Source organism: Heteronotia binoei, chromosome 3 (genome assembly GCF_032191835.1).
Source record: "Heteronotia binoei isolate CCM8104 ecotype False Entrance Well chromosome 3, APGP_CSIRO_Hbin_v1, whole genome shotgun sequence".
In the NCBI taxonomy this organism is placed as follows: domain Eukaryota; kingdom Metazoa; phylum Chordata; class Lepidosauria; order Squamata; family Gekkonidae; genus Heteronotia; species Heteronotia binoei.
Window position 1 is genome coordinate 104,912,720 of NC_083225.1, and position 21,603 is coordinate 104,934,322.

Sequence of the window (21,603 nt, forward strand, 5' to 3'; positions counted from 1 at the left end):
AGTAAAAAAGGGAAATGATTTGTAATAACAAGGACTTTCACCACTCATGACCTTGAGAGCCAGCTTGAGCCAGCTTCTAACACTGGGCACATTCTTAGTTTCGATACATGAGAGACAAGATAACAGAGCAAGCTAGCTTAAGACATCACAGGAATAATATCGCATGTTACAGAAGTAAAAGAATTATGGCAAGGGATCTTGACACTTTGGGAAGTCAAGCCCATTTCCTATGAAGCTTCATAGCTCTTGGCAACCTTGGGCTTTGGATATGTGCCAGCTCTACATGGACAATCATACATCTGCTGATTCATAGGAGAAAGTATTCTCTCTGAAGCAAAACTACCCCATTACATATAGACCAGGTATCATTCACTGATTTTGGAACATATGCAAAATCTATATGATTAGATAATATTCTAGAGCTGCAGTCACATGACAGGCTTAGCATGCTTTGGCCATGTCTTTTGATTCTTACTTTTTTGTGCTAGAGAATTTTGTCAAAACATCCACCTTTAATCCACTGCTCTGCACACTCACCCTGTGGTTGACCATATATTTTGACATGATGTGTATACAACTTGTCTATGTTAATTTATTACTTGTTAAGCCTATAATCTCATAAAACTGAGTTAAACTCAGAGAGCTGGGTATCCAAACGAGTTCTGAGCAGAATACATCTTAATCTCCCGCCACCTCCACACACTCCATTTCGTCCTCTCAACAATATGTGAAAGAGATATGCTAGCAGAGTGACTGGCTAAGTTACCCAGCAAGCTTCATAGGTGAGTAGCATTGCCAAGTCCCCCATTTCCTCTGATGGGGGACTTTTTTGCGCACAAGAAGCATGTGTGATGTGATGACATCACCAGCAAGTAACATCATCACGCCATCGATGTCGCGCGCTGGCCACTCTAGGTGTTTCAGGAAAACTCTATGGTTTTCCTGAATGCTCTAGCAATTTGGGAGGGGAAAACTCTATGGTACCTATTGTACCATAGAGTTTTCCCTCCCACAGATGGGAACATATACGGGAACATATACGGCCGGGACTACGCAAACTGCACTGGCTACCGATTGTATACCGGGTCCAGTACAAAGTGCTGGTTATTACCTTTAAAGCCCTATATGGCTGAGGACCGACCTACCTGAGGGACCGTCTCTCCCCGTATGAGCCCCAGAGAGCACTGAGGTCGATGGGAAAAAACAGATTGACTACCCCTGGGCCAAAAGAAATTGAACTCCAGAATACCCACACATGGGCCTTTTCTTCCACGGCCCCATATCTTTGGAACCAGCTCCCAGAGGAGGTGCGGGCCCTGCGGAACCTTGATCAGTTCCGCAGGGCCTGCAAGACCGCCCTCTTTAAACTGGCGTTCATGAACAGCTGAACTACAAGTGCATAACAAAGAAACATCTGCCGCCAATATCAACTGTTAGATTTAACTTAATGTTATCAGATTAGTAATTATTTAATTAATGTATTAAGTGGTTTTAAGGTTAATTTAATGCTTATTAATGTAATGTTTTATTAATGTATTGTTATTTCTCTTGTTGTTAGCCGCCCTGAGCCTGCTTTGGCGGGGAAGGGCGGGATACAAATAAAATTTTACTTTACTTTACTTACACATTGTAAGAGCATCCAGGAAAACCATAGAGTTTTCCCGGAAACGCCTAGAGTGGCCAGCGTGCTATATCACCGGTGCGATGATGTCACTGCGCTGGTGAGGGAGGTTCCTCCTGCTGGCCCAATGTGGGCTGGCAGGTTGGGAACCTCCAGGGTGGGAGAAGCCCCGCCCAGCCCGGGGGCTTGGCAACCCTATAGGTGAGTTTGGATTTGAATCTGAGTTTCTGTAACCTAGGGATGCCAGGGCATCTCTAGAAACTTTGGAAGTGGGACTAGGGGCAGAAATGACAATGGCCTGTGTGCCAGTATCACATCTAGGCAAAAACCTGGATATGACATCAGTAAATTGACCAACACTCTAGAAACTCTCTGGTATATTACCCCACTGTTTCTCTTGTTGGCCTGTGAGGCAACAGCAGGTTGGAGATGGAATGGTCCTTCCCTGGAAGATACCTGGCCAAAGTGGGTGCCTGGAAAGCCTACTGTAGTTAATACACCTGATGTTAGCATGCCCAGGCAAAACAAGCTTTGAGGCATGTGCTCAACCCCAGTGGGTTCCAATAACTGTAGGGTCATATAATTAACACCATCATGAACTTTAATGAGGTACATAAACAAGGAAGTTACAACTGAGAAGGGATAGGAAATAATTAGAGTTGTACAATTTCTAGAAATTCTGAAGCCACTTTTTTCTGTCCCCCCCCCCCTGAAAAATGGGGGGGATATGCAATACTTCTTGTAATATCAAACTTGATTTCACTGCTTTAACAACATAAAATGCATAATTTATAACTTACTTGGCATATAAAATTGCAATAATTGACATATTTGTGGAATTTAAACGTTATAAATGCCTCAGTTTTGTATAAGCAAAATTGCAAATATACTCTTTAGAGAAAACTGCAAACTGATTTGCCCTATGCTATAAACACATGTACCTTAATTTTGTTATCTTGTTAGGTAGATTCTTAATGAAACTTTCAGGTTTTCTCTGAGGCATTGGTGCAGTCTCTGACTCATTCTACACTGGGCAAAAGACCCAGTAATACTACCCTTTCAGATGGTTCAATCCACACTGAAAACTGGCCTCATGACTGTCTTGCTCCGGAGTTTTCGCTACCATATACACTTGAAATCCTGGAACAGGAGTGAAGCTGCATTAGCCTCGGTGTTGCTGCTTACTTTCCAAGACCAGAGATCCAGCGGATTTTTAGTGGATTTTATTCTTTCTGTAGCTTTTCTTCATTACCACCAGCAGGTGGCGTTTTCTGCAGCAATCCTCATTGGTCGGTTCTATGTGACGTCCTATGTTATCTGATCGGACTACCAGATAACAATGGGCCGAGGGGGAGGCTAAAGGAAAGGAAAACTCCTGCTGTGAGAGCTGTTAAACATATCAGTGGATGGCCAAATTGACACCTAGGCGACAGGTCTACACAAAGAAGCTACTTGGCTTTCAGGTGAAGATGCATTTTTTTCTTCTGGCACCATCCTTTGTTTTGGATTCCATGGGACAAAGGTTTAGGCAGTCTGTGCGCTTGAAATGAAATTGAGAAGGCAATCCGTTTCTCAGTTCTGCTACCCAAGAATCATGAAGGAAGAATGGTCTCTGAGCCTATGCAGAGTTCCACACTCATGGCATAAGGCATTCCTTTTAGCAAGTACTAGCTCAAGCACTCCCACATGAGGAAGCCCCAGTCCTTTTCCCCAGAAATGTTCTGTCCTTAGCTCATCCCATTTGGGGAACTTGAAAGCCATAATTCTGGGGAACTTCAGAGAATGGCATTCCCTCATGAGCAGGCTTTGTCTGTGAGCCTTCCCTCCCCCCCAAGGGAAATCTAACTTTAAAACCTGAATGTCTCCTAGAATGGAGAAACCTTGTTTTGTAAGGTTAACAGGTAACAGAGGCATCTTTTCCCTCAAGTAAATACAGAAAAAGAGAAATAACATTAGACAAGGGCAGTTCTCCAGCCAAGAGCTGGAGATCCCCTGGAATCCCAGCAAGGTTTCCAGCCTTTAGTTTTTTCTGCAGGGTGAAGGGAGTTTGATGTAATATCTTTATTTTAACCCTTTAAAATGGCAGAATCAAGAACCTGAGAAAAAGAGGTTGAAAAAGGTTTTGTTAATTCAAAACATTCAGGGCAAATGGTTAGGAAATGACCATTTCAACTTTCAAATTGGCTGAATGTAAATCTTTGAAACTCCCAAGCTCATCTTTCTCTGCCACTTATAAAATCAGAAAATATTCATTGCCTCAGCTCTATGAATTTTACAGTGGTATAGCCTCTGAGCGAGTATGGAGTGCCTAAAGACTAGCCCAAATAGAGCTGGCTAAAGTATTGCAAATGCTCAGCACTCATGCTCCTCCTCCATCAGGAAGAAATGCTAATCATCCCCCCTCTTGCTCACAAAAGCCCACAGTCGATCTCAGTAGGCTAGATATATGTTTTATTTAAGGGCCAAGTATTAACCTGGGTGCACCTCCTAATTTAAGGTTTGAACAGCTAAGCTAATAGTACTGGGCCAAAGGCTACTTCCTTCAGCACGACCGATGTGAAGGTGACTGACATATTTGTTCATCATGCAGTGTCCCTGAAGGTCTGGGTAAATGTCGGATCTACATGGATCTTCATGAATTCATATGATTTTTACATTGAAATGAAATCAAACCACTTTAATTCTATACATCCTGTCTTAGACTATAGGCAGGACCACAGAAATCATGCCTCCACGAATTTGTGGCGCCTCAGCAGTGCAAAAACTGAGTTGCAAAGCACGAATCCTCATGAATTCATATGATTTTTATGGTGAAATGAAATCAAACCACCATCATGTTGTAGATCCTCTCTTAGACTATAGGCAGCACCAGAAAAATCATGCCTCCACGAATTTGTGGCACCACAGCACTGAAAAAACATGTTTCAAAACCACGGATCCTCATGGATCCTCATGTTTTTTGCTTTGGGCCACTCCAAGATTACCAGCCAATCACATATCCTGTCCATGGGAAGAGTTTGCACCACAGAAATCATGGATCCACGGCTTCATGGCAGTGCCAGGGACCAAAAACTTGATTTTGGACTATGGATCCTCATGGATCCACATGATTTCTGCTTCAGATCCCCCCAAGCCCTCCATCCAGTCACTTATTATGTCCATGGGCAGAATTTGCACCACAGAAATCGTGGATCCATGGCTTCATGGCAACGCCAGGGATCAAAAACTTGCTTTTGGACCACGGATCCTCATGGATCCACATGATTTCTGCTTCGGATCCCCCCAAGCCCTCCATCCAGTCACTTATTACGTCCATGGGCAGAGTTTGCACCACAGAAATCGTGGATCCACAGCTTTGTGGCAGCGCCAGGGATCAAAAACTAGCTTTTGGACCACGGATCCTCATGGATCCACGTGATTTCTGCTTCGGATCCCCCCAAGCCCTCCATCCAGTCACTTATCATGTCCATGGGTAGAGTTTCCACCACAGAAATCGTGGATCCACGGCTTTGTGGCAGCGCCAGGGATCAAAAACTTGCTTTTGGACCACGGATCCTCATGGTTCCTCTTTTACACCCCAGAAATCATGGATCCTGGGCATCGTGGCAACATCATGGAGCGAAAACATGGCTTTGAAGCACATATCCTCATGGATCCTCATGATATCTGCATTGGATCATCCCAAGCTCACCATCCAATCTCATGTTGCGTCCATGGAAAGAGCTTGCATCACAGATATAACGGATCCATGGCTTCGTGGCAGCACCATGGATCCAAAACATGTTTTTGAGGCACGGATCCTCATGGTTCCTCTTATGAGAAGATAGGAGTCTTGGAAAACAATTTCACAGTAGACCTTTATTCCTGGTTTAGCGGTGTCCCCAAACTGACATTCTACACCAGGGCTGGCCAACGGTAGCTCTCCAGATGTTTTTTGCCTTCAACTCCCTTCAGCCCCAGCCAGCATGGCTGGGGCTGATGGGAGTTGTAGGCAAAAAACTTCTGGAGAGCTACCGTTTGCCACCCCTGTTCTACACTAAAATCATAGAATTGTATAGAATCATAGAGTTGGAAGGGACCTCCAGGGTCATCTAGTCCAACTCCCTGCACAATGCAGGAAACTCACAAACACCTCCCCCAAAATTCACAGGATCTTCATTGCTGTCAGATGCCCATTTAGCCTCTGTTTAAAAACCTCCAGGGAAGGAGATCCCACCACCTCCCGAGGAAGCCTGTTCCACTGAGGAACCGCTCTAACGGTCAGGAAGTTCTTCCTAATGTTGAGCCGGAAACTCTTTTCATTTAATATCAACCCATTGGTTCTGATCCCACCTTCTGGGGCCACAAAAAACAATTCCACACCATCCGCTATATGACAGCCCTTCTAGTATTGAGGATGGTGATCATATCACCTCTCAGCCGTCTCCTCTCCAGGCTAAACATCCCCAGCTCCTTCAACCTTTCCTCATAGGACTTGGTCTCCATATCCCTCATCATCTCCATTGCCCTCCTCTGGGCATGTTTCCTTATTAACCTGTGGTGCCCCAAACTAAACGCAGCAGTCTAGGAGGGTCCTAACCACAGCAGAGTAAAATGACACAATCACTGAACATGATGTGGACACTTGGTTTTTGGTGATACAGCCCAAAATTGTGTTTGCCTTTTGGGCCGCCACATCACACAGCTGACTCATGTTCAGTGTGTGGTCCACGAAGCCCCCTAGATTAGTTTCATACATAGTGCTGCAAAGATAAGTCTCCCCCATGCTATAATGAATATGCAACTAGGTTCAGGAAAAAAATCCTGCAGTTGTTTGAGACTTCGAAAATAAAACCCAGAACTATAAATAGGCCAGCAGTCCACAAAACTGCTTTTATGTAAAACTGTAGCATGATCCTTATATTCTGCCCCACTTACATCCAGAGAGCTCACGCAAGAGCAGCTGTCATTTCTGTACACTAAAAGCACCAAATCAAAGAATAGGTAGCTGTACTCCAGTCTGAATATCTGTAAGGAAAAGTATGGTCATTCGGTAACATCATCCAATCCTGGTTCAGCTAATGGGAGAGAGATGGATTCATCAGAATATCACACAACAGAGCAGGCCTTGAAATTCCTAGTCTCATTTCAGAAACCGGCCTATGAAGCTCTTTTGCCCTCAAGCATAGAAGGCGGAGTGCACAGCCTGCTCTCTCATGGGAAAATCACAGATTATGCAAAATCACTATGTTTTTATTGTAATTAAAAGAAGACTCAATAAGTTTTAATTCTAAGCAGATAAGTGATGTATGGAAAAAAGTCAACCCTTTGCCACTGACCCTGTTTCATTCTCAAGGTGTCCCATCAAGACACATATCACATATGTATGGCAACACTTCTGTCCTCAGTCATATTTGATGAGGGAAAAGGCCCAGCCACACCCCACATTCCACGTGTATATGGGAGGACTCGAGGATGGGTTCTCCTTTTGCATCTCATTCCATTAGTCTCCAAAACTACCTTTGTTTGCTGGCTTCGTGTATGTATCACTTTTCTCCCCAATGAAAGCAAAGGGGCTGTTGTGTCCTAGGTTCAAATGGAGAACTGTTACTTTTGGAGGGAACTGTTACTTTTTGGAGGGAAGCTGAACAAGCCAAGCTTGTACTCCACACCAGGGTTCCAGAGAAGGCCTAAGCGTGCCCAATCAGGGGAAGGATTGAAACATAAGTAGCCAATCAACATCTAGGCTCATACTGTACCCTGATAGGCCCTTAGGCCTCTGTAAATAGCCAATCCATGTACATAGTTAAGGTCCAATCAGAAGGGGGCAAGAATTGTATAAAGGAGCGGGAGGTTTGAATAGAGCTCAGTCTGTGTTGGTGTTCCTGAAGTAAAGCTTGCTGAAATCACTCTCCGACTCTGGTCTCTTACTGCATCGACCCCAGTACTTTACAGGGGCTGACATCATTCTCCTGTCCTCCACTTTTATGCTCACAGAAACCCTGCAAAGTGGGTTAGGCAGAGAGTGCATGACTGTCCTGAGGTCACACAGCAAGCTTCCATGGCAGTCAGGATTTGAACCTAGGTTTACTGGATCCTAATGTAATATTCCAACCACTACAACATACTGGCTTTGCATGACCTGGTGAGCCAAGAGTACAGCATGTAGAACAAGGGTGTACGACTTCCCTAAGCCTTTCTGCATCTTTGGAATCATGACACAGCATGGTGGCTGCAACCAATAAAGCAGAAATCACGTGGATCCATAAGGATCTGTGGTCCAAAAGCAATGAGAGCAATGCCGCCACCTTGTGGATAAAGTTAATCAATACAGCCCTCGTGTTCATCACACCCAGACAGTGTGGATTGTTCGAGGATACTCCGGATTTATATAAGCCAGCTTCAGTCCACAGAAAATCTGGCTTAAACATCAATGCAGAATCGGCCTCTGTTCCATCTCCTTCTTATCTTTTTTCTCTTTCCTGCAAAGTAGGGGAATAACCTTTTGCCCAGTCTTTGTCACAGTGGTTAAAAAGAGAAGTTAAAAGGTCAACCACATCAGCTCAAAAGGCATATAGTTATTGAGAAGCAATGAAACCCCTGGATGCTCTCCTCATGAAGATACGGTATCCTTCTAGGTACAGAAATGCAGAAAATGCATCTTAGTTTTAAAAGCTGTATATATCTATTCTACAGCATGCCCACTTGGTCTTTAAAAGGGTTTTACTGATCCTAAAGAGGGAATATTTCACAGGAATTCATTTCAATCCCCCCTCCCGTCAAATTTCCACTTTTTCTGTCAAGGAAATTGGGGGGGGGGGGGGAGGCCTTGGGAAACAAAAAACAGGTTGCCCCCAAACTTTTCCATTTTTTCCCAGCCCTTCACATATTTATAACTGGGTTCTAAAGGTAAGTTGCCAGCTAAACTGTGTCAATGCCCTCCCAGATTCCAGGTCCTTCTTCCTGGAACTGTTCCCTGGCACAGTCAGTTATGTGAGTCTCTACTTGGAGCTTCAGTCTGACAGCAGGAGTCCAAATCCTCTGCTTCAGCTTTCACAACAGCCCCACTGGTGTCCTTGGATCTGTCAGAGACCTCTCTCTCTCTCCTGCAGGTTTTCCTCCAGACCTCTCCTCTTCTCAGGGCTGGCCTTGCCACTGGGCAAACTAGGCAATTGTTTAGGGTGCCGGCCTTCTGGAAGCACCAAACTGTATGCCCTCCCATGTGACTTGCTGACATCAGTGTGTGGGGGGGGCGTCAGAAGTTGGTCTTGCCTAGGGTGCCCTTCCTCTACTCCTTTTTTTCTACCTTCTCCCTCCTCCTCTCTGAAAAATAGACTACTGTTACTTAGGTGAGAGTCAGGACTATAAAGCAATGTAGTCCCTCAGTGATTCCATCCCAGGAGGCTAGAAAAAGGGAAACTGGCTATTTGAATTCTACTTGGGGGAGAATTAGCAGCGAGGTTGCCACCTCCCTTCATGTAGCTTACTGTAAAGCAATGTGAGAGTGTATTTGTGTAACTGTAGCAGGTAAATAACGGAGCCCCACACATTGCTTGGTATGAAACGATTTTACTCGAACATCAAAGCAGAACTTAGTCGGCATAAGCCCCAAAATGACTAAGTTAAAGTTCTTCTCCAACAGACCATTTTTATTCAACCCCAAAACAAGCAGCCAAGCCCTCAAGCTTATCTACTCCACATGCCCCCACCTTCCTGTAATTTTCCACTCCTCTGTCCCTCTTCATTATCAGCTTAGCAAAAGCTTCTCAGAGGGGCCTCTTTTATCTACTTTTTACAACCTTCTAGCCACACCCATTTGGGCAGTGTGGCTTCTAACAGTTAAACTTTGCATCAGACATCCTTTTTGCTTTTAAAGGCAAGAGCATATTTTCATTTATTATTATAGGGGTATTCATTCATTATTCAAGGGTCCCTCTTCATAACAAATATCCATTTAAACAGTCATATCATGCTTTTAAATAATCCTTTTAAAAATCTTAAAAGACTATCTTCTCCCATATGAACCTACTTTCACTTTGGTCAACTTTGGAGGTTCTGCTTTGGTTGCTCCTGCCATCTGAGGTGGTGACCCAAGATAGGATGTTCTTAGTTATGGCTAAATATGGTTGGTAGGTCTGTGTTGGAAAATACTTGGAAAATTTGGGGGTGGATCCAGGAGAGAGTGGGGCTTGGGCAGGGGAGCGGCCTCAGCAGGGTACAATGCCATAGAGTTCATCATTCAAAGCAGCTATTTTTTCCAGGGGAGCTCATCTCTGCCAGCTGGAGATAGGGTGGCCAGACCGTCCCGGGCACCCGGGAATGTCCCGGTTCTGGCCCCCTATTCCTGCCTCCCGGGCTGGCTATACCGGGACCATTAGAGGTCCCGGTTTAGCCAGCCCTGGAGGCGGTGGGCCGTGGGCGCCGGCGGGGAAGGCACCGAGGGAGGGAGGGAGCATCCCTGCGCGTGCGCAGGGCCCCTGCGCACGCACAGGGACGCTCCCTCCCTCCCTCCCTCCCTCGGCGCCTTCCCCGCCCGCGCACGGGGCCCGGCGGCGGTGGCGGAGGCCTCTCCGCGGCCTCCAGCGACCAGCGGAGGCTGCGGAGAGGCCAGCGCTGGTCCCTGGAGGCCCTCCAGAGACTCTGGAGGGCCTCCAGCAATCAGCGCCGACCAGCGGAGGCCGTGGAGAGGCCACGGAGAGGCCGGCGCTGGTCCCTGGTGGCCCTCCAGAGACTCTGGAGGGCCTCTAGCGACCAGCGCCGACCAGCGGAGGCCGCGGAGAGGCCGGCGCTGGTCCCTGGAGGCCCTCCAGAGACCAGCGGAGGCCCTCCCCAGCCTCCGCAGCCGCCGCCAGCAGCACCAGCCGCCCGGATGAGAGGTCGCCACCCGCCCTGGATGAAGGTAAGCAGGGAGGGAAGGGGCCGAAAGCGGGGGGGGGGCAGCTGGCAGGGCGGCCTTCCTTCCTTCCTTCCTTACTTCCTTCCTTCCCTCCCTCCTCCCTTCCTTCCCTCCCTCCTTCCTCTCTCCTCCCTTCCTTCCCTCCCTCCCTCCTCCCTTCCTTCCCTCCCTCCCTCCTCCCTTCCTTCCCTCCCTCCCTCCTTTCTCCTCCCTCCCTTCCTCCCTCCTTCCTTCCTTTCTTCCTTCCTCCCTCCTTCCTTCTCTCCCTCCCTCCCTCCTTCCTTCCTTCCTTCCCTCCTTCCCTCCCTTCCTTCCCTCCTTCCTTCCCTCCCTCCCTCCTTCCTTTCTTCCTTCCCTCCTTCCCTCCCTCCTTCCCTCCCTCCCTCCTTCCCTCCCTCCTTCCTTTCTTCCTTCCTTTCTTCCTTCCCTCCTTCCCTCCCTCCCTCCTCCCTTCCTTCCCTCCTTTCTTCCCTCCCTCCCTCCCTCCTTCCTTCCTTCCTTCCTTCCTTCCTTCCTTCCTTCCTTCCTTCCCTCCCTCCCTCCTCCCTTCCTTCCTTTCTTCCTTCCCTCCCTCCCTCCCTCCTTCCTTCCTTCCTTCCTTCCTTCCTTCCTTCCTTCCTTCCTTCCTTCCTTCCTTCCTTCCTTCCTTCCTTCCTTCCTTCCTTCCTTCCTTCCTTCCCTCCCTCCCTCCCTCCCTCCCTCCCTCCCTCCCTCCCTCCCTCTCTCCCTCCCTCTCTCCCTCCCTCTGGCCACCCCTGGAGTAGACAATACTGACTTTGGTGGACCCAAGCACTGATTCAGTGTAAGGGAGCTTTGTGTTTGTGACTGGACTAGACAATACTGACTTTGGTGGACCCAAGCACTGATTCAGTGTAAGGGAGCTTTGTGTTTGTGACTGGACTAGACAATACTGACTTTCGTGGACCCAAGCACTGATTCAGTGTAAGGGAGCTTTGTGTTTGTGTCTTCTGGTGCAATTTTGTTCTCAGATCCTGTATTTACTTCATCAGTATATGGGATAAGGCACTTTCTCAACTGTGCTGCATAATGCAGCCTATTTATTTTGTCCTGTTGGCTCTGTTGGCTCTATCTGCGCCACCTTCATCACTTTCAGGGTGTGGATCCCCCAGTGGGGTGGTCTCCCGACTCCCTCCGCCGGCTGTTTCTGATAGCCCTGCGCCCCCTCTTTCATTTGATATGTGTCCCATGCGGGTGCCACCCTCCCGCCGGGAGATGCCGCAAAATGAGCCCCCTTGAGGCTTATGGCAGCAGGGCTCGGGGGAAGCGAGCTAGACTGCTGTTCTTTTGAGGGGTTATAGAGTGTTTCGAGCCCGTCCCTGTGGCATCGGTCCCATCGTTGTGGGACCCAGGGGGCCGGCGCAGCGGCACGCCGAAGCAGCCTGTCACTAATAACACAGGTCGAGATGCAGGACAGGAACCCGGAAGTGACCGACAGGCTGCTTCAGCGTGCCGCTGAGCCGGCCCCCTGGGCCCCACAACGATGGGACCGATGCCACAGGGACGGGCTCGAAAGGTGTCCCTGGCTGACCTTCAGACATTATGGCCACCCTAACTGGAGATCAGTTGTAGAAGTGGGAGATCTCCAGGACCCACCTAGAGGCTAGCAACCCTAGCACCAAAACCTTGGAATTCTGTCCCCAGGAAGATTAGTCTATTTCCCTTTATCAGAGTCTTCTGCCACCAAATGAAGACTTTCTTGTTTCATTCAGCATACCTTCAATAACAGCTATTGCACCTCCTCTCTTGCTTTTATTGAATTGTTTTATAATTTTAAATGTTGTTTTAGGTTGTTAAACTATGTTCATGTTTTTATGTTTGCCAACTTGGGGATCCTGAACAGGTGGAAAGATGACATAAAATGTTTTGTTTTTGTTTTTTTTAAAAATGTAATTTGAATACATTTAAAAATACAGTATGTCACAAAAGTGAGTGCACCACCTCACATTTTGTAAATATTTAAGTATATCTTTTTATGTGACAACACTGAAGAAATGACACTTGGCTACAATGTAAAGTAGTAAGTCTACAGCTTGTATAACAGTGTAAATGTGCCGTCCCCTCAAAATTACACAACACACAGCCATTAATGTCTAAACTGTTGTCAACAAAAGTGAGTACACCCCTAAGTGATAATGTCCAAATGGGGCCCAAAGTATCAATATTTTGTGTGGCCCCCATAATTTTCCAGCACTGCCTTAACCCTCTTGGGCATAGAGTTCACCAGAGCTTCACAGGTTGCCACTGGAGTCCTCTTCCACTTCTCCATGACGATGTCACGTAGCTGGTGGATGTTAGAGACCTTGCGCACCTCCACCTTCCATTTCAGGATGCCCCACAGATGCTCAATAGGGTTTAGGTCTGGAGAAATGCTTGGCCAGCTCATCACCTTTACCCTCAGCTTCTTTAGCAAGGCAGTGGTCATTTTGGAGGTGTGTTTGGGGTCGTTATCGTGTTGGAATACTGCCCTGTGGCCCAGTCTCTGAAGGGAGGGGATCATGCTCTGCTTCAGTATGTTACAGTACACGTTGACATTCATGGTTCCCTCAGTGTAGCTCCCCAGTGCCAGCAGCACTCATGCAGCCCCAGACCCTGACATTCCCACCACCATTCTTGACTGTAGGCAAGACACTCTTGTCTTTGTATTCCTCACCTGGTTGCCGCCACACATGCTTGATGCCATCTGAACCAAATAAGTTTATCTTGGTATCATCGGACCACAGGACATGGTTCCAGAAATCTATGTCCTTAGTCTGCTTGTCTGCAGAAAACCGTTTGCGGGCTTTCTTGTGCATCATCTTTAGAAGAGGCTTCCTTCTGGGATGACAGCCCTGCAGACCAATTTGGCAGCAGTTTAGACATTAATGGCTGTGTGTCTTGCTTTAAATGCATATTAATGAATACTCTTAAAACAGGAATGTGTGTCAATAGATGAAATATTCCAAATGCTTATGATCAAACTGAAATAGTCATTTTGTTTGTTCAGCTGCACATCTCATGGCTGGTATGAGCTCACTGCATTTATAAGCCACTCTACTTAAAAACTTCTCCTAGTCATAGGTTTCTTAGTGCTTCAGAGGAATGATTTTTCACAACCTCAAATTTGATTTTAATCAGAACCCCAATATTACAAAGGAAATTTTGAATTCCTCCTGTTGCATTAAAGAGGACAAAATAGGCCAGGTAAATACGAAGTTTATTTTCTTGATGTCTTTTATGGTCCCTGCCTTTCTTTTTCCTCTCTTTCGTTCCCCTGTTTTATGAGCATCTTGGGAAGTATAATTGGATTCAGACTACAAAGCCTTTCAAACTTCCTAATACAAATAAGTAATGACACTATTAGTATATTACAAGCAGGAGATCTGCAAGGACGTGTGGGTGGCATCTCATTAAATCTTCACCAACTATTTCCTATTTTCCTGCTAGGGCTGCCAAGCTGCCACCGGGGGTAGAGGATCCCCCAATTTGGAGCAGGCTGCTGGGGGGATCCCTGCCCTCAAAGTGCCTTGTAGTCACACAATGTGCCCTGTGCGATAATGTCACCCGGAAGTGATGTCATCGTGCTGGGCATGTCATGTCAGGGATGCTCTAAGATTTGCAGTAAAACTCTATGGTACCATAGTGCCCGACGCGATGATGTCACCTCTGAATGATGTCACCACGTTACGTGAAAGAGAGGAGTCCCTTGCCGTGGTGGTGAAGGGAATTGACAAGTCTTGTTTCCTTCCCAGAAAGACCCATAGCCTCTTCCCTTTTCCTGCTTATTTCTCTGTTTCTCACTCAACAGCCAACTTACCTTTATCTGCTCCCCTGTCTTCAGTTTTCTCTCCTTTCCTCTCCCTTGCAGTTTCTACATGGGAAAATGATGGCCCAGTTGTGCAGCAGTGTCCATTTACTGGCTTGCAGGCTTTGAGACCGCAGGGCCTGCAAGACCACCCTTTTTAAATTAGCTTATGAATAACTGAAAATCCGCCATCAGCATCAACTAGAAGAGTGTCAAGGATAGCGTCATAAAATGTTTTAGTTAATTGTTTTAATTCAGGCTTTTAAGGTTAGTTTATGTTAATTTAATGTTTCTAATGTAACTGTTTTATTGTTGGTGCACCATTGGTCACCGTATTGTTAGCCGCCCTGAGCCTGCTTCGGCAGGGGAGGGCGGGGTACAAATAAAATTTATTATTATTATTATTATTATTATTATTATTATTGAGTATCAGGTGCCAGAAGTTAGGCAAAACAGAATTGTTCAATCCAAAGTCAGGGGTCCAGAAGTCAGGCAAAGCAGAGCCATTCAGTTCAAGATCAGAGGTCCAGAAGTCAGGCAAGGCCAAGTCAGTGGCTTAGTGTCTATTGTATGTGTTGCGTCCAGGCCTAACAGCCTGTCTTGCACTGGTTTTATAGCCCCACACCAGAGAGTCATACTTGCAATTTGTTACTCAGAGGTAATCCTGCATCTGTGTCATCAGCAAGCAGCTAGGAGTCAAACACTTTGCTCTGTCTGGTCTGTAGCTTTGTTCTCAGCCTTCATCTGTGGTGCTCTAAGGGTGTAGGTGATACTGATGGGCTGTGAGTGGCCAGCTGGGGTTCACTGGCTGAATCAGGGCTGGAGAGTATTGGTGGCTCTGTACTAGCTGTTGGCTGTGAATCCTGACAAGTCTGAAGCTCATTTTCCTGCTGGTCAGCTTTCATTAACTCAAGGCTGGTTGCACAGGGCTCCTCTTCTCTTGAGGAGTCCTCATTATTGCTGAACCCTGGCTAACTCCTGACAGGCCAGTGAGTGGAGTTGCACTGTACAGAACTCTCAAGGACATCCAGGGTTCACCTCACTTTCACCTGTACCCTTATTTTCTCTTTCACTCTTCCAGGCAAGCTCCAAATTCTCACTTTCTTCCACTTCTTTCTCTCCTTCCCACCCATTAACCAACCTACTTTTTACCACCACCACCCCTTAATCTTTGGTTATACTTGTATTTGTTTACTTCATTTGTAGGCTTACCGTATGGCTGCTTAAACAAAAGGTTTCCAGCTGCCATTGCCCTCCACTGCTCAGCTGGCTGGCAGGAATAAACCGGCTGGTGAAATAGGGAGATTGTGATCATCATCCTCATGAAATGATGCAACATCTGGCACAATCCAGAAGTGATGTCATTCATAATCTTGTATTGTACTTATGATTTCAAATATGTTAACTGACAAATTTTTATCTTGGATATATAATGATATTGTTTGGATCATTTTTTCAATTCATTTGTATTGCTCATAACTGTTAATTTGTTGTTTATATGACAATCGCACCACCTTGGTAAATTCCCATCTCCTGCCTTTTCCCAGGCCAGTTGCTTGGCAACATTATTTATTTATATCCATTCTTCACAATGGGAACCCAAAACAGCTTACATAATTCTCTTTTCCTCCATTTTATCTACACAACTACCTTGTGGGGTAGGTTAGGTTGAGGACATGTGTCTGCCCTGAATTCACCCACAGAGCTTCCAAAGCAGAGTGGGAATTCAAACCTGGGTCTCTCAGATCCTATTCTGAAACTATCATGTATGCCATGCTGGCTTTTGTGGGGTGACTGCTGTTGAACAGTAGCAGGTCTTAGTTAGTCATACAGTTTTGGTCAAGTCACCCCAGGGTTGCTGCTGGGAGAGCCCTCTCGTAGAGACCAGAGCAGCCATACAAAAGCTTTAACCCCTCCCCCTGCATTTCCTGACAGAAATCAAGGTTTGAAGGCCTTCGTTACCTAGCAATTACCACTAAGAACATTTGTTTCATATAGGTGCAAGTGCTGCTTCTTCTATTTTGAGGTTTTTAACCACCTCCTTCCATTGTATCTTTGTTTTAGGTTTCAGATTTTTGTGTAAACTTGGGGCATACCGGTAATTATTCTTTGAAGTGCTTTAAGATAACAAACCTTTGAATGAACTTTCTGAATTTACTGTGGGATTTTTTATTCCTTTACTCAGCATTCCTTGTGCATTTATAGAAGCAGGAAGCAGTGAAGGTTTCTGCACTTTATTGTGGACTATATTGTATTGGAATATTGGAACACGTCTTGTGAGATGCTTTTGCATATATTTGCAAAATCATTATATAATTTTATAGAGTTCACATAGTACTTTTTGTTATTTAGGGTTATGATACCTATTGGCATTGTGTTGCACTTTCCTGCATAACCTGCTCCTTGTAGTTTAGCTAGGGTTGCCAAGTCCAATTCAAGAAATATCTGGGGACTTTGGGGGTGGAGCCAGGAGACTTTGGGGGTGGAGCCAGGAGACATTGGGGCGGAGCCAGGAACAAGAGTGTGACAAGCATAACTGAACTCCAAGAGAGTTCTGGCCATCACATTTAAAGGGACAGCACACCTTTTTAAATGTCTTCCTTCCATAGGAAATAATGAAGGATAAGGGCACCTTCTTTTGGGGCTCATAGAATTGGACCCCCTGGTCCAATCGTTTTGAAATTTGGGGGATACTTTGGGGAGAGGCACTAGATACTATATGGAAAATTTGGTGCCTCTACCTCAAAAAACAGCTCCCCCAGAGCCCCCGAAACCTCCAGATCAATTCCCCATTATACCCTATGAGAAGACGTTTCCCTCTCCACCCCCCTCCCCCCCCCGCCCCCCTCCTTTCTGGGAAATCTGATGCAGGAGACAGAACTCACTCACCTCCGGAGGTGCAAAGGCACATGGTCCTTTGGGGGCGTGACTGGGCTCCCCTCCCTTCACCGGCCAGCTGACTGGGGGCGGGAAGCAGCCTGAGAAAACGGAAGAGCTCTGGCTGCTGCGATCGGGGCTGGGTGGGAAGGGCTGCCGTTCTCCCCCTCCCCCCCCCGCTTTCCCTTTTATGGCCAGCGGGAGGAGGAGGCTCCAAATCGGGGGTCTCCAGGCCTACCGGGGGATTTGGGACCCCTAAGTTTAGCACTTTGAATACCCAGTTGGGGGCAGGGTATCCCCTCGTTTGGAGGCCCTCCCCCCATTCCAGGATTATCAGAAAGCAGAGGGGGAGGGATTGAATGTCCGCTGAGCCATTATACCCAATGGAGACCATTCTCATAAGGTATAATGGAGAATTGATCCATGAGTATCTGGGGCTCAGGGGAGGGGTTGGTTTTCTGAGGTAGAGGCACCAAATTTTCAGCATAGCATCTGGTGCCTCTCCTCAACCCGCCCTCCCACACACACCAAGTTTCAAAAAGATTGGACCAAGGGATCTAATTCTATTTGCCCCCAAAGAAGGTCCCCCCATCCTCCATTGTTTCCAATAATTAAGGGAAAGCATTTAAAAGGAGTGTAGTCCCTTTAAAAGTGATGGTCAGAACACCATTGGAGTTAAATTATGCTTGGCAAAACCTTGCTCCTGGCTCAACCCTCAAAGTCTCCTGATTCCACCCCCAAAATCCCCAGATATTTCCTAAGTCACACCTTGCAACCCTACTAGTAATATTAATTTAACTCAGAGTTAGAACCTATCAACAAAAGAGCAACATTATAGGCAGGTGAAGGAAATTCAGGAACAAACCCTTTTTCAAATTATGTTTTAATGAAAAAAATATGTATGAAATATAACAAATAGTTTTCTGCTGATTTAGGGAAACAGTTATCAGTCAAAGAAAAGGAGAAATCATTGCGGATTATTTATTCTTAAAGTCTTACTTTCCCCAGTTTTTTTACCTAGGAATTAATCAGGATAGTGCTATATTTTACAGTATAAACTTAAACACATTAATCAGTATCAATATCTGTTACAAATTCATTCCAACTTGAGTACAAAAATGGAGTAACCAATATTGTTCACTGTGAGTTATTTAAGTTAATAATTTACCATTACTTTTTCCCATTTGTTGTTTGCCAGGAAGATAATAAGTAATGTTAACATCCTGATACTAACTATATTTGCTTGGAAATAAGCCCCATTGATATAGATAGACTTCACTGAAAAGCAAGTGTGCTCAAAATTGTCTGAATAGCCATAAATTCAAGGCATTATTTAGGGAGGGCAGGGATGGAGTAACACACAGTGATATTTCAAAATCGCTTGAGATGTAGCGCATATCACTCTGGTAAGGGTATTGTTGAATTTTGTATCTACCTTCATTCAGTTAAAAAGTTAGTTTATTTTTTGATTTCTCAGTGTGTGGTAAGAGGTTTTGATCATTATTTTTCCAACTAAAATAATGAAATTAATAATAAAATTAATATTGACATCTGTTTTTTGCATCTATAACTGGACTAAATAGCATTGTTTGTCTGTCTGTCTATCTATCATCTATCAAGTTTCCTGACCTATAATTAAAGCTCCAGCCAAAACATTTTGACCTAGAAACTTGAAATGGTTGGAACACAGAGGTTATTTTCATATGTGGCCTGATGGATCCTCACCCGTAACATTCTAAACAGTATGCATTTCCTATTGGGAGTCATTGAATGTGTCCTGAGGAAAATGCACCTCTCAGTCTTCCTCTAAAAATGCACTAGGCATTTTACATAAAAGCCAGTATGGAAACTGAGCTTTTAAATGATCAGTGGGGAACAGTGAAGATGAAGATATTGGATTTATATCCCGCCCTCCACTCCAAAGAGTCTCAGAGCGGCTCACAATCTCCTTTACCTTCCTCCCCCACAACAGTCACCCTGTGAGGTGGGTGGGGCTGGAGAGGGCTCTCACAGCAGTTGCCCTTTCAAGGACAACCTCTGCCAGAGCTATGGCTGACCCAAGGCCATGCTAGCATGTGCAAGTGGAGGAGTGGGGAATCAAACCCGGTTCTCCCAGATAAGAGTCCGCACACTTAACCACTACACCAAACCAGCTCTGAATAGTGGACAACTTTTCGAGGGCCCGTTTGGAAGTGAACCTTTCACATGAACATACCAAAGTATACACCATACCACCACTCCCTCAGGCCAATCCCCCCCTTCTCACAGCTATCACCTCTTACTGCCCTCAAGAAAACTCCTGGCAGACGTTGTGTAAGATACACCAATGCTACAAGGAGGAAGCAACTTAGAGATGCAGCAAAGAAATTCGCAAACAGTACTTACATACCATAATGAAGCATGGGTATCAAACTAGTATGGTATAAAAGAAAGGAACACAATGGGAAAACTAAAAAAATAGGCAAGACAGAAGCGCCTTCAATAATATATATGAAAACAAAAAGAAATGAAAAATGGCATGTCTGTAGATTTATAATTTAAGGTAAAAATAACCACAACAAATATGAACACTGCTTTTGACAATTTACATAGCAATCCTAGGCAAAGCTAAACCAGGCTAACATGACTGAAATTAATGGGTTTAGACTGGAATAACTATTTAGGATTGCACTGTAGAACTCAAATATGTCCATGCACTCTACTCAGAGATACCTCACCATCCATCCCCAATGAAGCATCAAATTGCACTTCACATTTTAGCATTATGTAACAATGCAATCCTATATAAAGTTAAACCCTTCTAAATTCATTGAAATTATAAGATACAAATGTGCTTAAGATTGCACTGAATATTGAGGGAGGGATATAGTCCTGCTCCCCCAAGCCCTGGTCTCTAGTGGCAACTAGAGACAGGCTGGTGGCAACTAGAGTCAGGGCTTCTCACCTTTAGAATGTCCTCACCTGGAGTCTACCATACTGTCTTTTAGGTGCCACCTAAAACATTTCTTCTTATCTTCTTCTTAAAACATTTCTTCTTATCCAGCCTTTAACTAAGTGGTTCTATCTTTTCCACTGTTTTATGGTTGCTTCTGGTCAAAGGACTGTTTTGTTAATATTGTTGTTTTTACGTTTCTCTCTTGTTTTAATTGTTTGTTTTGTGTTCATAGACAGATGAATAATTGAAGATGATTTAACCAGTTAATGGTCTTTCTACTTGCAAGCAGTCTCCTGCAAGACTCTGAAGAGATGGCATAAAAGTGTCCTAAATAAGTAATAATAAAATCAACATCTTACATGTATTTTCTTGACAGTGTGAACTGTTTCTCACAATACTGTTTGTATGTGGCAGCTGTGTTTTTAATCATATCAGAGTGTGGTGATCTTTATCCATACAGTCATGTATGCAGCTTCTTTAATAAAGTCAGCACAGATTCACCACTTTTGAAAATTGACCATACTGAAAGCCCCAGATGAAATTGCATGTTAAAAATTAGTCAGTGCATAATACTAGCAATCACACCATTGACTGAATACATGGAAGCACAGGTAAAAATTAGCATACACTGACTCAAAACTGAGGGTGCCTCCATGCACAAAAAGATTTCAGTAGACATCTGAGTACACTAATAGCACCATGCAAGTCCTATTAATATCAGTAGGGGTTCATCGTCTTTAGGACTGGTATTTAGGACCAGATTCTCAACAAGCTCATTTTCAACACTAGCACCATTAAAATCAATGGGGTTTACTTCCAAGAGTAAATTTAAGATTGGTGTGGGATTAGCTGATACAAGGAAATGTTTGCCTTTTCCCATTTTCTTACAGTATTATAGTTGTGCAAATCTTCATTGCCAATGTATATTAGTCAGTGTATGGTTATCCTGTAGCATATATTGGCAGATAAAGGGTCTAGATTTTCTATCATATTCAGTTCAGATTTAGAAAAGAACAGGGCAATAATCCAGTGTTCCAAGTACAGTACTCCTGCTACATAACTTAGTGTGGTCCGCTTTCCATCATAGAGACGATTCATTTCTAATGTGTGTGTATGAACCTTCTTAAACTGGAAAAAAAAACTTTGTAAAAGAAATCTAATCCATTAGAACAAATAACAGGAATAGATAAGCTCCTAATTATTTTACTTGAAATAATGTATCTATTATATAACGCAGGGGTGGCCAATGGTAGCTCTCCAGATGTTTTTTGCCTACAACTCCTATCAGCCCCAGCCAGCATGGCCAATGGCTGGGGCTGATGGGAGTTGTAGGCAAAAAACATCTGGAGAGCTACCATTGGCCACCCCTGATATAACAGATAAAATATCCATTATATTAAGCTGGCAAGCATTAAATCAAATTTAGACATTTGCATATTCTGCAAGTGAAGTGTCCCAACACATTACAGAAACCTTTGAGGGGAAAAGACTTG

The 21,603-nt window shown here is 44.9% G+C and overlaps 1 protein-coding gene across 1 annotated transcript in view; it reads right to left on the minus strand.

Moving 5' to 3' along the window:
* The window catches only part of MAP3K7CL (MAP3K7 C-terminal like), a 149,314-nt gene that overhangs the window by 63,730 nt on the left and 63,981 nt on the right, over positions 1-21,603 (minus strand). The window lies entirely within an intron of this gene.